Genomic DNA, 13,031 nt, shown 5'->3' with positions numbered 1-13,031 from the left:
TGAGATTCAACTACTGATTAGAAACTTCTCTGTCTGTTACGACCTTGTTGGGCTAGGGTGCAAGTTCTTTTGCACGAGAATAGAGAGGACAGTGATCTTACCAAGTATCTAGATAAATTCAGTCAGCGGAGACAAAAACACACATGAAAACTCAACAATATTTATTAACAAACAAAGCAAAAGAATAATAAAGTCAGGCTTGTGACTATAAAGGACAACAAGTTAGTCTTTACTACCGTAGAGTTCCTAAACACTAACACTAAACCTAGACAGAAAATATTGAGAAATATACTGCATAAATTAGCAAAATGGGCCCAACACCAACATAAATATAAAACCAATATCTATAACTAAGCAGAGAGGAAAGAAGTAAGAGACCAACAGGGGAAAACTTATTCTCCTACCTATAATTATAAACTAAATCTTAAATATAACGAGCATCAAACATCCTAATAATAATATCCACAAGAAATAACGAAAAGTACAGCATCACTCGTGACAAGATATACACAAAAGACTGGCATATATGTATATATATATATATATATATATATATATATATATATATATATATATATATATATATATATATATATACTATATATATATATATATAAATGTACGCTAACATTTGAAGGTCAAACTCAGTCAAAAATAACTATATAAAGCGGCAATAAGAAATGCCAACAGTCTCGAAAGAACTCCATATATGAGAATAAACAGACAAACAAACAAAAAATACTCGGGAAGAGTTCCTCACACTGAATAAGGGCTGAATGGATTGCCCACAAAAGATTCAGGCTAAACAGTTGCCTTGCTGAAGGCTGAAAATACAAGGGAGCCATGGTCTCTTACATTCACTGGGACAGTGCCACGTTACCAGGCCAATACTCTGCTATCTGAAGGGCGTGCAGCTACACAGGTCACCAATACCATGGGGAAGGAGGCTGTCGTACGTACTCCCAAAACACAAGGGAAATTCTCTACCTGTTAGCAAACTGCCCTACTGGCACCTTCATGGGCCTCAATGCCCCCACCGCTGCAGCTCAGAAGGTCGTCGTAGAAAAACACAGCGATGTCCCTCCCACGTCCACTCTGTCGGGATCCAGCGCCGATATCAGAGCGCGGGAAAGTACACCCTGTAAGGGGGAAAGTCACCGCAGATGCAGAAATGCCCCTGCGCCTCCAACACTGACGGCGACAAATCCTTCGTAAGGGCGTGATAAAGAAAAAATATGCCAGCTGCACAACCATACGGGAGAATAGTGAGCCCGAACTATTCCCCGGGAAAAGAGTCGCGCCTCCAATATCATCACTGGTCTCCTTTTCCCCAACCACTCGAAAGATAAACAAAAAAAAAAAGAAACTAGCATTAATAAGATGCTCACAATCATTTAACGAGCGGGGAGGAGGTTTAACAAGCAGTTCGCTTGACGCTCAGCCGAGACCAAAGTAAAGCTTAAAACTAAAACCTTAAAAACTAATTTCCTTACGCTAATTTATATACAACAAAATATAACAAAAAGCAGTAACAAGGCTGAGATAAAAATAAAGCAAAAGCAGTGCCAGTTACGTTAATACATGATACTGAATAAGGGCTGAATGGATGCCCAAACGATTCAGGCTAAACAGTTGCCTTGCTGAAGGCTGAAATACAAGGGAGCCATGGTCTCTTACATTCACTGGGACAGTGCCACGTACCAAGTAAAGAAAAAAGCTTAAAACTAAAACCTTAAAAACTAATTTCCTTACGCTAATTTATATACAACAAAATATAACAAAAAGCAGTAACAAGGCTGAGATAAAAATAAAGCAAAAGCAGTGCCAGTTACGTTAATACATGATACTGAATAAGGGCTGAATGGATGCCCAAACGATTCAGGCTAAACAGTTGCCTTGCTGAAGGCTGAAATACAAGGGAACCATGGTCTCTTACATTCACTGGGACAGTGCCACGTACCAGGCCAATACTCTGCTATCTGAAGGGCGTGCAGCTACACAGGTCACCAATACCATGGGGAAGGAGTCTGTCGTACTCCCAAACAAAACACAAGGGAAATTCCCTACCTGTTAGCAACTGCCCTACTGGCACCTTCATGGGCCTCAATGCCCCCACCGCTGCAGCTCAGAAGGTCGTCGTAGAAAAACACAGCGATGTCCCTCCCACGTCCACTCTGTCGGGATCCAGCGCCGATATCAGAGCCCGCGGGAAAGTACACCCTGTAAGGGGGAAAGTCACCGCAGATGGCAGAAATGCCCCTGCGCCTCCAACACTGACGGCGACAAATCCTTCGAAGGGTGATAAAGAAAAATATGCCAGCTGCACAACCATACGGGGAGAATAGTGAGCCCGAACTATTCCCCGGGAAAAGAGTCGCGCCTCCAATATCATCACTGGTCTCCTTTTCCCCAACCACTCGAAAGATAAACAAAAAAAAAAAGAAACTAGCATTAATAAGATGCTCACAATCATTTAACGAGCGGGGAGGAGGTTTAACAAGCAGTTCGCTTGACGCTCAGCCGAGACCAAAGTAAAGCTTAAAACTAAAACCTTAAAAACTAATTTCCTTACGCTAATTTTACATACAACAAAATATAACAAAAAGCAGTAACAAGGCTGAGATAAAAATAAAGCAAAAGCAGTGCCAGTTACGTTAATACATGATACTGTCTTATCATCAAAGGGACCTCTGTCTCTAGAGGGCATTTGACTTTCGTCTAATGTGCCCATACCTTGCAAGAATCACCATCTTGGTCTCTCAGTATTATTTGGCGACGAAGATGAGGCAATCATTTGGCATCTGTTGACAAGTCCGAATCCTTCATGATCTCCTGTACTTTTGTCTTAGTAAATGGTTGATCCAGATCAGTCATTACTTTGTCCTATTGGTGTTTTGCTGTACTGACGAAGGCTTGACACCCTCAATTGAGTGTCAATACCTTTATCCATTTTGACTTCCAATGCGGAAGTGTTTAATGACACTTCTTCCTCCGAGTCCTACGAGATAGTGAGAAACTCCTCTGCAGTTGGATGCGGCCACTGTTCACTCTCTCAGAGAGCGAGCAGTGCCAGTGGCTGTGTACATTTCATCACTCCAAAGAAAATGTCGGACCGGAAGATGGATGCAGTCTCATTACAACCACATTTATATCTTTCTTCCTCAGTTCTCCCCACAGATCCTTGGAACCTTTTTACCTTGGACCGGTGGTGGATGCTCACGTTGTGATTGCTTACCTGGCTCCTTCAAGAGGACGAGTTGCATCTTGCCTATGGTGTGTGGTTCTAGAGGTAAGAAGGATGCCAGGGTGACTGGTCTCTCCACCTTCCCCTCCTCATCCTTCTACTCCTCTTCCTTTAGGTTGAGGATAGGACTGGAACTTACACTTGCTGGTCGGGCGATTGATGCAGTAAGCTTGCACATCGAGTTTCCTTTCTATTTTTCTTATCAGAATTATAGAAGCAATCCCGCTCCTCCATTTAGCAAGGGGAGGAAAGAGACTGGCAATAATGCAAACCCATCCTAGAACTTTGCATGAATGCCTCCGACTCTATTTTTTCCATTCCTTTTTTGGTATGAGTTACGATTTCTCGCTCATTTCAAAAAGGCCCAGAAGTCTGACTCTTGATCATGCAGCTCCAATCAAGTTGTCAGAGGCAGGGCACTCCTCACTCTTACGACCAGGAGCAATAGCCAGGTGTGCAGAACTCCAGTCAGTTTTCTAGAGGTTCACTCACATTCTCCCACCAATCAGTGAGTTTTCCATATGTAAAGGACCGAGGGGTTTGTATACGTGTAGGAACAAATCACAGTTTTTTTGAAAGTAAAATGTAATTTTCCTAACTAAACCTGATCATCCTTTTGATTAATGTCCCACCTCATGCACCTCTCTATCTGAAACCTGGGCCGAAAGGCAAAGTGGAATGTTAACGTCTGGAGGGGCCTACCTGCCTTGTTCAAGAATTTAATGGCCATATTCCAGCCTATGTTGATAGTTATTCCTTATTCAAAGGACCTTAGGTTTATATAGTTATGAAAAATACAATTTTCTTTCAAAAATTTTGATTTTTGTTTGTGAATTCTTGGTATCTATGAGCGTAGTTGTTGTTTTGCTTATAAAGACAGTCAGCAGTTACAATGGTGGTTCCGTTTCTATGCCATCGTAATCTGGAGTGACGTAAAAAAAAATTTATAAAAAATGAGAAATAAAGTTATGAAAGCGTTTCCTTCCTTCTTAACTGATATACAAACCCATGGTCCCTTACAGCAGGATTGTTCATACACAATATACAAACCTGAGGTCCTTTACATTAGGAATAACTTTCAGCGTAGGCTGGAAAAAGGCTGTTGAAATTTCAAACAAGGTGATTAGGCAGTTAATTACTGTCTGCTAGTTGGGAGTCCTGCCCAAATGGGCGGTAAACATTCCAATTTTGCTTTCAGCCGCTGTCGAGTGAGGACGTGTGCTTCACCTCTGCCTGACCACTGTTGTTTACCTTTTTCACCTGCGGTGAGATCTTTCCTTATCTATAATTGTATTTTATTTTGTGTATACTCGTGCTTGCAATGGAATCTTAAGATATACCGAAGCCAAAAGAAAGGCCTTCTCCCAGGGAGTAAGCCTTGTTGGGGGTGTAAGAAATGTGAGAGTTTTTGCTCCATGGTTGAAGTGGACCCTCATGCCCTTTGTGCTAAATGTTGAGGGAGTGAGTGGACTAGAAACTTCCCTTGAATGTGTGTGTGTGTGTGTGTGTCCTGGTTGTCCGAGCAGTGGGGGAGGTATGAAGGGAGGAAATGATCTCGGGGGAAGGCTGCCAAGGCTTCGTCAGAGGGTTACATGCCCCCAACAACTCCATTGGTGGCTGATCCTTCGTCATCCTTCCTTCCTCCTCGTAAGCTCCCTCGACTTGCTGTTTCCTCTTCTTCCCCCGGGGAAATTTCCCATTCTGCTCCTACGTCTGATTCATCAGGCGAAGAAGATGGGAGCGGAGTGGATGCCAGTAGTGCTTGCTCCAAAGGGGATCCTTTCCCTTCGGAATGAGGAGAGTCTCCCTTCACTAACCCGACTTTCGCTCCTTCAGGTGTGGTGGCTCCATGTTCTAGGGATTTGCATAAGGCAGGGGTGGAGTTGGGCCTCCCGGGAATACCATCTGCACAGGGCCTTGTCTCCCATTTCTCCTCAGTCCCTGTGACTCATGTGGCTGTGGTGGTGACAACACCTACGTGCCAATCTATGTAGCTCCTCCTCACTTAGTTTATTCCCATCACCCCACCAGTGTGACTCCCTCTGTGGTGATGGAGACACATCCCCATATTCTGAGGCAGGACATGTCCATGCCCCTCCCACCGGGATACTCTGTGTTTTCTCCCCCAGCCACTTTTGTCTCTGTGGCCCCTTGAGCACTGTCACCTTTAGACCTCCCTCCAGGTGTTGGTGCTCCCTCAGTTCCTGAACCCCTGCCTGCTGCTGCCCCTCTTCCCGCTCTGGTAGATGTACTTGTGCCCACTCCTACTGCTGAAGGAGAAGGTGGTCTCCCCCCACTACCCAAGAAATCTTGTCTAGGTCCTGACCTTTTGCTGCAGCACCTTCCTGCAGAGAATGTTTGGTTCTCGCAGCAAGAGGCAGGGAACCTGGAAGCTACTGCTATGGCAGCTTTTCAGACAGTCTCCTGGCTGGATCTGTGGTCTCACAGTATCCAGGGTTGCAGCTTCCTCAGGAACTATTGTTCCCAGAGAAGACTCGACCTTGGGGAGACTTTGTCAGTCTGGAGGTAGGGCCATTTCCTACCTAGCCCACCAGACTGTCAACCTGTGGGTGAACCTGGTGTTGAGGAGGAGGGATGCAGTCCTACATCACATCACAAGGTCCGTTGGTCTAGGGTTGCCTTTGGAATTTAAGAATGGACTGTTGCTGAGTTCTGCTGTTCTCTTCCCTAGAGAGTTGGTAGATGCTGTGGTGGAGAAACATAGACCATCTCATCCACCAGGCAGTTATGAAGACCTCAGGGACTTTGCATACAACTGCTTCTAGACCACTAAGTCAAGCTAGCTCTTCCTCCGCCTCTAAGAAGCCTGTTTCTCCTAAGGGAGCACAAAGAAATACCCAGCCTTCTTCTGTCTCCTCAAAATGATCACAGTTGCTCTCCTTCCAGCCTCTCTTCCTCCAGGGGAGGGGAGGTAAGGGAAGGAAGAAGGGAAATGCTAGGGGCAGCATTCCCTCCAGCTGCTGACTTTGGTGGGGGAGTGCCTATCGAGCCATCAGACAACATGGCAGCGATATGGAGCCGAGACCTGGATAGTAATTATCCTTTGGGAGGGATGTCTACTCCCCTTCAAGTTGAGGCCACCTCCCACCAACTCTGGTCTGTCTTCAAACCTACATCCATGGTTCGGCCAAGGATCTAGCATTGAAGGAAGAAGTGCACGCCATGCTAGAAGCCAGTGATAGATCTCTTATCATTTGAATTTTGTTTGCCAGACTCAGTTCATGCTCTGCGCTTGCTTCGATCAGGGAGGACTACTTCATGCTGTTGGTGGACTTGAAGGATGCATATTTTCAAATACCCGTCCATCAGTCCTCCAGAAAGTACCTTCGTTTTATCCTGATTGGATGGTGTTTCAATTCAGGGCACTGTGCTTCAGACTCTTGACCACCCTTCAGGCAGGGCCCATTTGGTAGGGATATGTCTTCTAAGGTATCTTGATAATTAGCTAGTCCTGGCAAGCTCACGCTTGCAATTGTTACAGGACCGGGACCACCTTCTCAATTTTTGTCCCGATCTGGGGACTATGATAAATTTTGAGAAGTCGGATCTCATTCCTACGCAGGGGATAAAGTACCTGGGCATGCTGATCGATATGGTAGCAGCATGAGTCTTCCCCACAGACTCATATCAGCAACTTCAGGAGCAGCCAGCCAGCTCGGCAATGGCTAGTCATGATCGGTCACCTGTTGTCTTTGGCGAAGCTGGTCCCTCTCGTGTGGCTTCACCTTCAGTCTCTTCAGTGGAGACTGAAGGAGTTTTGGTCACTGGCTTGAGACCCTCAAACCTTTCTCATTTCACTGTCTAGGAAGTGAGAGAGAATTTAGCCTGGTGACTGGATGACAAGAACCTCTTGATAGAAGTGGAGTTGCCCACTCCCCCTCCGGACATGCTTCTGTTCTCAGATACATCGTCCAAGGGTTGGGAGCATACCTGGAGCAGTTGCTGACTGCTGGAGTGGGGAACCATTATGACAAACGCCTTCACATCAACATCTTGGAACTCAAGGTAGCTTAGTAGCTCTCCAAGAATTCCAGGATCAAGTGATGGGACACTCCTAGGTCTTGATGAGCGACAACACCAATGATGGCATGTTTCAAGAAGCAGGGAGTCATGTATCTCTCCCTCTTCACCAGTGCAGGTGCACGAGTGGGCAGCAGCTCGCTCGGTAGAGCTGTCAGCTAAGTACATTCCAGGCAAGTTTTGACGAGTCTTCGTTCACACTGAGGTGACCAAGAAAGAAGTGTCCAAAAACACTATTTCTTTCTGGCTTCATGAAGCAATCAGGGAAACATATTCCGCTGAAGGTAAGGACACGAGTACCTTTCGTCTGAGAGCTCACGAAGTCAGAGGTATTGGTTCTTCCTTCGCATTCTGCATAAACCTTCTGGTACTGGAAGTGGGGGTTTGGTCTAATCAGACCACTTTCACCTCTTTCTACCTTCAGGATAAGTCCCTGGACACTTTTTTTTCTTGGGACCGTGGTGGCTGCTCAAGTTGTGTAGCTTACCCTACTCTAACAGGAAAAGGCTGCATCTCACCTTATGTTGTATGGTATGAATGTGGGTGTGAATGGTGGGAGTGACTGGCTCTCCTCCTCCTTTCATTCTACTCTCTTCCTTTGGGCAGAGAGTTATGTCCGTCACATGCTGGAACTGGCGGCTGACTGAGTCAGGTAAAACTATATGCAGAGTATCCTTTTTATATTCTCTGAATAGACTATAGAATTATATATCCTTTATCAGCACCCCGCCAAGAATGCAACCCCTGCCGATTACCGGGGACTGCCTGTACCAGGAAAGTGGGCCGTCTTCTGTGGTTGGTTTCATAGACTGGATCTCACTCTGATCAGAGCTTCTCTTCAGAAGGTCATGGACTTTCTAGTCTTTCTTCACCAAGAGAAGCTCCTCTCTGTATCTGCAGTTAAATGTTACAGGTCTGCCTTTGGGCCTAGTCTTGAAACTGAGGGTCTAGATATCTGCTCCTCTTTTGGAGATATCTTTGCTCATGAGAAGCTTCGAGAGGTCTTTGCCCACCCAGGGGAACTCAGGCCCCCTGAGTTGGATGTGACTCTTGTCCTTCAGAGCTTGACTCATCCCTTCTTGATGAGCCTCATAGAGAGTTGTCAGAAAATTATCTGACCCTCAAGACAGTCTTTTTGCTTGCCCTGGCATTGATGAAGGGAGTAGGAGTACTACATGGTTTTTCTTTCAATGTGAAACACTCGAGGGGATAGGGATTGGTTATGCTCGATTTCACCTCGGACTTTGTAGTGAAGACTCAGAATCCTTCGGTCCTTGACACTAGGTTCGAGTCATTTACGATCCCCTCTCTAGAGGACTTATATGGTAATGACCCTGATGAGATGCTGCTTTGTCCTGTTAAAGTGCTACAGCGCTATCTGAAGAGAACTTGACATCTCCGACCTGAGTATCGATTCCTCTTTGTTCGCACTGAGGTGACCAAGAGCACTATTTCTTTCTGGCTTCGTGAAATGATCAAGAAAGTGTATTCCTCCGTAGGAAAGAACGACACCGAGTACCTTTCGCCTGAGTGCTCACGAAATCAGGGTATTGGCCCTTCCCTTGCGTTCCACAAGAACCTGTCGGTTCCTCAATTACTGAAAGCAGGGGTGTGGTCTAATCAGACGACTTTCATTGCTTCCTACCTTTGGGATATAGCCCACAAGTTCTTGGACACTTTTTCTTTAGGACCCGTGGTGGCTGCTCAACAAGTTGTGAAGATTACCCAGTTCTTTAACAGTACAGGGTTGTATCTTGCCTTTTGTGATTGGATGAATAAAGTGCAAATGTGAGAGGGACTGGCTCTCTTCTTTCCTCTTTTCGTTGCTCTCTCTTTTCGGGCAGAGAGTCACGTTCGTCAAAATCTGGAACTGGTGGCCGATGCAGGTAATAATGAATGACACCCGGTTTTATGGTGTTGTGTAAGCACCATCAGCGATTTATGGACACCCGTATGGGGCAAGTTTTTGGTTAACAGTGCCATAAGGTGCCAATAATAGAGTTATGGAGCCAGTAACTTAGAGGGCACCTTTCACGGTTATTCGGCGCCATTAACCGAAACTCACCATCATAAGAGCGTCTTAATTGCCAAGTTTCAGTTAATGGCGGTTTTCGTTTATCAACAACCTGCCGTGAATAGAACCCCCGTCGATAACTGGGGACTGCCTCTATATGATAGAGTAACCTTTCTATATTCTTTGATTAGATTATAGAAGCATATATATCCTCCCTTTTCCCTAGCAAGGGGGGAAAGGGGGTCTGGCATTAGACAAACCCAATTCTTATATTTGCCTAAATGTCTCTGACAATAAAGTTTGTGATTGCTTTTTCATATGAGGTTACGTTTCCTCCTTCATATGAAATGTTCCAGAAGTCTGCTCATTGATCTCGCAGTCCTCATACTCCAATCAATTGAACAGAAACTGGGTCCCTTTCCTTGCTCTGATGAGCAGGAAAGGGACCATAGGTTGGGTGAACATCAGTCTGTTCATAGAGGCTCACTCAGATTCCTTCCACCAATCAATGAGTCTTCCTAATGTAAAGGACTGAGGGTTTGTATATCGTGTAGGAACAAACCACAATTTTTAAAATTAAATTGCATTCTTCCTAACTATACAAACCTGAGGTCCTTTACATAATAGCGTTACCTCATGCCACCCCTCATTCTACTTCCTGGGCCTAAAGCAAATTGGAATATCTATATCTAGCGGACAGTAGTTAACTGCCTAGTCACCTTGTTTGAACAACCATTTTCCAGCCTAAACTGAAAGTAATTCCTAATGTAAAGGACCTCAGGTTTGTATGGTTAGGGAAATTATAATTTACTTTTTAAAAATTATGATAACCTGAAGCTCAGAACAGTCTTTCAAGCCTCCCAAGAGTTTCCAATTTTGAATTGAGACATCTTGTGGTATTGTTTGGCAACAACACCACAAGGTAGGCATTATCACCAAACAAGAGGAATTCTTTCCCCTTCTTCGGTTAACATGCAGGCACTAAAGTGTATCTGTTACACACTTGATGGCTTTTTAAGATGAACACATTTAAAGAGGGAAGCACTACCAGGTAACTCAACCTACGGAGTCGAGTGAGAGATAGAGCACTGCCTTCTCACTGAGATATTGTTCGTCTTAGTATTGTTTCTCTGTGTCGAGGGTTAACTCTTAATTTGAATCTCTCTGCACGGCCATCAGAAACGTGTCTCTGGTTGGCTTTGGAATCTTGCTTATGGTTCCTGTTTTGTGCTAATCATTTACCATTGCGAGAATCATGAGACAGAGATGTGTCTCATAAGATTCATTATCATCTTTCTGGTTACCATATGGTATAACAGAAGTCTCCAAGTCTTCTGCTTCATTGCAATTGACACATAGGCAACTGGAATGATTCAGAATGATTTTTCAGACAAGCACAGCAGTTTTTTGTCTTCTATATATTTGGTTCTAATTCACAAAATGTTCAACTACTAGTTGTTGATGCCAAATTGGAATGAATGTTAAAGACTGAATTCCCTGATAGCTCTGCTTCCAGGGTACAGAGAAGTTCCTCTCTGAACCAACCCTCGCAGTGACAAGAAGAGATTCGTCAGGTAGTACATCCCTGTTTGTTGACACAGCTAAAGACTTCCAGCCTTCATCACAACAGGAATCAGAGGACCATCCATAACCTTGGAAGTTATCTCTTCCTCTGTATAAATGTGCTGTTGTGTTGTCTTCGTCTTCCATTTTGTATGGGCTTCATGTTTGAGACACACTCAGTGTTGTGGAGTGTTTTTTGGTCTACTTTGAAGCAAGCAAAGCTAAGTATATAAGAAGAGCCTCCTTCTCCCCTTAGTTTTAGAGGTTTTTTGCTATTTATGCCCATTCTCTTATCAAAAACTATGGAGGCGTAAACGATCTTCGCTTCTTGTCATATTTTTTATGTAAGTTTAAAAAATATAGAAATTTTTCAATACCTCGAGACCATTTTTAGTGGCTGACATGGCATTGCGGAAGGAGGCATAGGATATTCTCCTATTATCTCTTCTCCTTTTCAGTAAGGTGTTGAGTTTGGAGAGCCAGGGGGTACAGTGTACCTGGAGCACCCACCACTCTCAGTGGATGGGTCATGACTTATTCATTTTGTGTAGTTTCAGTGTTTTCCGGTGTTGTTTTATTTCAGTATTGCACATGGGGTAAGGGTGGACACGTATTATACTTTGCTAACCATAGGAGCATTCCCCTTGCTGCAAAGTTCCCCTCCCCCCCCGAAGTAGGAGGTGACCCTTGGGCACTACCACCACTTCACTATGAGTTAAGATGACCACCAACCAGAGGCAGTGTTCATCTGCATAGCTCTCTGATAGAATGATAAGCATTGTTTTTTCAATGCAAACAATTTCTATTTCAAATTCATTACATGACATAATATTTGGAGAAGAATATGTCCATGATCCCACCTCCATTTAGTGTGGAGTCAGCAGTACAGGCAGCCCCTGGTTATCGGCAGGGGTTCTGGTCTCGGCGGGCTGCTGAAAATAATAAAACCACCTTTAACCGAAACTCGGTGATTTATGGGATTTATGGCGCTTATGGCACCAAGTTTCGGTTTTAGTGGCACCTCTTGTAGGTTTGTTATGATGCCATAATACTATTATCAGCACATTCCTGGCACCGATAAACCGAAACTTGGACCCATTATGGCACCATAAATCACCGATTTATTGCGTATAAGCGCCATAAAAACCGGATTGCCATTAACCGAGTCCGCCAATAACCGGGGACTACCTATAATTACTAGATTAGTCACATATACAAAAATGATATTTTAGTAATTAAATAAGGTTGTACCTACCAGTAATTATAGACCGGAGCCCACCCACTTCCACTCTGATTGGACTATTATTGCATAAAACAGAATGAGGTAATTATCTAAGTCGTTCCTAGTATTCCCGTTGGGGGATGGCACTGTATACCTACAGTGAGCCATCTAAATTTGAATTTAGGCTACCACACATGTGGAAATGTTAGCAACATAATTACTGGGTAAGTATATACAAAACCTGATTTTATTATAAAAACACATTTTTAGTTTATATTAATGTGGAAGGACCCAGAACATTAACAGTATGAAAATTTAACCTATACAGAACTTGTGTTTTCAGGTTCATACAGCGACACAGAAGACAGGAATGGGAAAAATTAAATTTTTTCACACGTTCAACACTGCATTAGTCTAACATTTGCACTGAATTTGCAAGTACTAAGTGTACAATATCATTGGTACTGTATTGTATATAGTAAACGTCTATGTTTTAATGAAGATCACTTCTCTTTGCCACAGATAACCTGTTTTGTTATGAATGATCACTGGTAATCTGTGAAGGAACATGCTTTCTATGTATCGAGTTAACTTTCCTCAATAACATACTCTAGGTAAGTGATATAAAAGTGAAGTAATTGCAATAAGAAAGAGTGTCTCTATATTGAATCTTGAGTTACTTAATGACAATTGCATTGTTGAAGGCCCAGGCTGTGTGTTATTCACGATGCACTGACTGACATTTTTGGCAGCTTTCATCTTGTTACTTTGAGCTTTTGTTTTGAATGTTAACTTACCACAAAGTACAAATAATCTGTTGTTCCTACACAATACACAAACCCTCGGCCTTTATCATAGGAATTGTTTTCAGCAAAGCTGGACACTACCATTAAACTTTTAACAAGGTGGTTTGGCAGTTAACTACTGAATGGCCGTGTGGGAGGCCC

The 13,031-nt window shown here is 43.8% G+C and overlaps 2 protein-coding genes across 2 annotated transcripts in view; one reads left to right on the top strand and one right to left on the bottom strand.

The window, feature by feature from the left end:
* LOC135204712 (zinc finger protein OZF-like) overlaps positions 1-13,031 on the bottom strand; it is a 489,243-nt gene that overhangs the window by 52,255 nt on the left and 423,957 nt on the right. The window lies entirely within an intron of this gene.
* Positions 1-13,031, top strand: part of LOC135204527 (zinc finger protein 239-like) — a 181,900-nt gene that overhangs the window by 159,582 nt on the left and 9,287 nt on the right. Inside the window, exon 3 of the mRNA XM_064234692.1 lies at positions 12,607-12,698. The gene's annotated coding sequence lies outside the window, so the exon portion shown is untranslated. The remainder of the gene's footprint in view (positions 1-12,606; positions 12,699-13,031) is intronic.

This window comes from Macrobrachium nipponense, chromosome 47 (assembly GCF_015104395.2).
Source record: "Macrobrachium nipponense isolate FS-2020 chromosome 47, ASM1510439v2, whole genome shotgun sequence".
NCBI classification, from domain to species: Eukaryota; Metazoa; Arthropoda; class Malacostraca; order Decapoda; family Palaemonidae; genus Macrobrachium; species Macrobrachium nipponense.
Note: the sequence above shows the minus strand (reverse complement) of the source record. Positions and strands in the feature narration are given on the sequence as shown.